Consider the following 4482-nt stretch of genomic DNA (forward strand, 5'->3'; position numbering starts at 1 on the left):
TTTACATAGGTGAATTTTCTTTGATCCAAATCTGAGGTATTTTCCATGTTTAAGACATTTTGGCTCATTGTTGAGACTCACTTTTCTACATGCATCAAATTATTGATATCTGATTCTGGTGGAGAATATATGTCTTATGAATTTAAAAATTCTTGCTTGACAAAGGAATTGTCTCACAATACTCTTGCCCATATACACCATACAAAATGGAGTTGCTGAACAAAATAATTGTCATCTTGTAGATGTCACTCGTACTTTATTGATTGAACAACTAAATATATATATTAATGTAATTATATAATAGTATAAATTAGCATGATCATATACATTTGATGTAGAATCAAAGGAATATATATTCTGATAGAATAACTTATTTAGAGGTATTGCAAGGAAGATTTAGAGGGATTGAATAACAGATTTGCATAGATAAAATAATTGATCTTTAGGGATAGGAATAACATATCTTTAGGGTTGTGTAATCTTTATTTTCTCTATATAATGGAAAGACTCTCTCACTTTGAGAGGCCTTCAGCAGAAAATTGATAAGTGTTACACAGTTAGTGTAGAGATATTTTTAGGACTTGTAGAGATATTCTATAATCTTTTTAAAATAGGAACTCGATTCTGTTAATATTTGTAAAATAGGAACATATAGTTCTTTGCATATATTGACTTAGTTATAGTTATATAATCATATACATTTCTATTTTGAAATATATATATATATGTGTGTGTGTGTGTGTGTGTGTGTGTGTGTGTGTGTGTATTTTACTAAACAGATCGTCTAGCAGTTTTTTTATCAAAACAAAAATCCTCAACATAAATAAGTACAAGCAAAGGGGATAGGTCTTACCTTGTAAAATCTATGAGGTGACATACCTCCACTAATTAAAAAACATGAACAAAATAAGAGTTAGAAAGAGCTAGATATTCTATGATCATCATAAAATTTGTAATACACTCTATGATGATATTACAAATGAGAATGCTTAAATAATGCACAAATATGACATCCAAGAATAAAGTTGAGTTATGAACCTCATACTTTTCTTAAAAAAATAAATTTACGCCACTAGATAGGTACCCAAGAATTAGGTTTTTCCGCTTTAGAATGTAATGCTCGCATCCACAGAAAAATTTTGAAGAATACTTTTCACCATCAAACTTAAAAATATCCATATAAATTTGACAAAACCTATACAAAGTACTCATATAAATTAAACCTAACCAAAAGGTGACGAAAACTAAGTTTTCCAATTTTACAATTTCCTTTAACATCAAATTGTCTTGGCAAAAGCTTTCGCAACTCGGATAACACCAATTTTCCATAAGAAAATTTAATCATCACGGCTTGATGTAAATCTTCTTCCCTAGCAAACTGCTCTCTTTCTTCCATTGTAAATCTCATAGTGGGTTCTCCATGAATAAACTCAATGGGATTTAGTATGGGTTTTAATAGGTTTTGGGTCGTTTGTTGTGGTTTAAGGATCATTGCGTCGGATGCTTTTGTACTAAGGTTGACGTTTGTCTCTCCCACAGCCAGAGGCTGGGGAGAGGGCGAAGCAGCCATGGCTGCTATTTATGTCACCGTAGAGAGAGGGAAAGGAAAGAGCGGGGTCTAGGATTCTCTTTGAAGTACTTTCAAACTCAATCTTACTTTTACAAATGTTTGAATTTAGAATGATATATAGCCCATCTAAAGTAACCTGAAGTATTTTCCTCTTGTATTCTTCTTCAAGTATGACAAAAAAAAGTTGATGGTTCATCATTGCTTTTTGAATGTATTGGATCTTGTTGAAGTTATTGAAACTCTCATATGCTTTTGCTTTGCCAGTTGCATTGACATGTGCCTTGGAACAAACTCTCCTATCACTTTACCATCCCAATTGTGTTGTCTTCCATGTATCTTCTTTTTATTTTTTTTGCTTCCACTTCATTGATGCCTAGCTGAGTTATCCCCATCTCTAGCCACTTTATCAAAGCATATGTCCAACATATTATCTTCCTCATCCTCATCCTCGTCAAAATAATCATCACCCAATCACTAGCATAAGCATAAATTGGACTAAATCCTGATGCTAAACCCTCTTGTTAATTCTTCTTTGCGATTGTAATTTTGAGATACAAATTCTAGAGCTTGTGGACTCACTTTTCTATGCCAAAGAGGAGGTGAAACATGTATGATTTTGCTTTTCCAGTTACATTGACATGTGCCTTGGAACAAACTCTCTTATCACTTTACCATCCCAATTGCGTTGTCTTCCATGTATCTTCTTTTTGTTTTTGTTGCTTCCACTTCTTTGATGCCTAGGTGAGTTATCCCCATCTCTAGCCACTTTATCAAAGCATATGTCCAACATATTATCTTCCTCATCCTCATCCTTGTCAAAAGAATCATTGCCCAATCACTAGCATAGAGCTTGTGGACTCAATTTTATATTAAGAAGAGGAGGTGAAACATGCTCTTCTTCATCAACCAAATCACGCCACCTAGGAGTACTCATATCCCCTTGTTGTTTTTCTTTTAAAATTAATGAATCATTTGTAAAATTAGCTTGAGAAAGTGGTGACATACCTTTTTCCAAAATTTTATCATTCCGTGTGGATGATAAGAATTGTCCAAATTCTCCTTGATGTTTATCAGGTGAAATCCAAATTTCAGGAAGTTACAGTATGAGCTAAGATTCTCAATGTTACCATATATAGGTGGCTTGATCACTGCATTAGGTTTGAGTAACATGACAACCTAACTTTCTTGGATAGACTTAGATACTGTAGGACTCATAACATTAACATATATTTTGGTCTGCATGCTACATACTCCAATTGGTGCGCTAACTGATTGTATATCACTACCAAGATCGACAAAAGTTATCTCCTTCGAGTGATTAGAATCAATTAACTCTAATTCTTTATACATCCCGAGTGCTTTAAACGGATTTGTACTAACAATGTTATTTGATCCATTAAATTGCACTACTAGATTAGTAGTGTCATGACCAAAATTTAGACTCCAGACAAGACCGGCGTCGTTGACCTCTCAGAGGTCGCAGACAAGCCTACTTACGTCATTCTTACTTTACATAGGTTAATTTTTTAGCGGAAAATTTGAAACTATTTGTTTCTTAACATACTTATAAAAATATTCTCTTTAATACGTAATCGTTCACCATCAACAATTTAACATTAAGAGATAAGCAACTAAAAGAAATAGTTCAATTCTCATTAAGTGTGTAATTGCCAAATTGACACCAACACGTAGTCTGAATAAAAACAGGAAAGAAACTGTCATGACCCAAAAATCATGAGTCGTGATGGCACCTTTGTTCCCAACCAATAGGTAAGACAACGAACATATTTTAACAAACTTAATTAACTAATGAGTGAAAAGACAACAATTAACCAAATCTCCAACACTGAGTTCTTTATAAGTACGAATGCAGAAAACTGAAAGAAATACTACCCAAGAATTGGTGTCATAAGTACACGAGCTCTAAAATACGATGTAAGTCTAAAACTAAAATAATAAATCTAAAAAAAGGGATATCCTTTCTAAATACTGAATAACAGAATAAGTAAAAGATAGAGAGAGGTGTGGGCCAAGGAACACCCAAGCGGGTCACCACTACTCCAAGACACTCCAAACTCGGACTCAAACTGCGCCTCGATATGTGCTTCTACTCGGAATAAAAAATCTACACCACAAAGAGTGCAACAAGTGTAGTATGAGTATGAAACCACGTGTACCAAGTATGTCTCATTGATGGACAACGAAGAAGTAGTGACGGGAGTTTATATAAGAAAAATAAATTCTTAAATTATATAAGTATATATATATTACACTTACTATTTAAGTTTCATCAATAAAGGTAAACAAACATCAGTGTACTTTCCAACACCAAACAAAACATATAATCATAAAGAATGAATGATGTGATGAAATACAATGCAATATGATACCATGTAATGATATGTCTCAGAATACTCGGTATTCACTCAACCGTATATACATGATACTCCTCAGAAATACATCGATAGCTCATGATCCATGGGGGACTCGCGAAGTTCATATACCGACACGGACGATCTCCACGTGTCTGTGCGGACGATCTCAATGCACTATCATAATTTAAAAAAATTTCCGCACAGACGGTCTCCACGTGCCCAAATTACAATCTTAACATATCACCATCCCCAGCATGGACGATCTCCACGTGCCCAACTTATACTCAGTGTCATGTCTAAGCATGTGCACAAAATTATAATTTAATATAAGGCAATGATGATGCATCTCAATCAATCAATATCAACATAATATATAACCACCTCAAATATCACAACTAGAGGGGTGAAATAAAGAAAACACAATCACTCAAGGATTTCAAGTCAATAATATATCAGTTAATGCCTATATGCTTTGGAAATTTCAAATTACAATCCGCATTGTATAGAAGTAACTTTTCGTTTTATAATATCGGTACT

Source organism: Solanum lycopersicum, chromosome 3 (assembly GCF_036512215.1).
Source record: "Solanum lycopersicum chromosome 3, SLM_r2.1".
NCBI classification, from domain to species: domain Eukaryota; kingdom Viridiplantae; phylum Streptophyta; class Magnoliopsida; order Solanales; family Solanaceae; genus Solanum; species Solanum lycopersicum.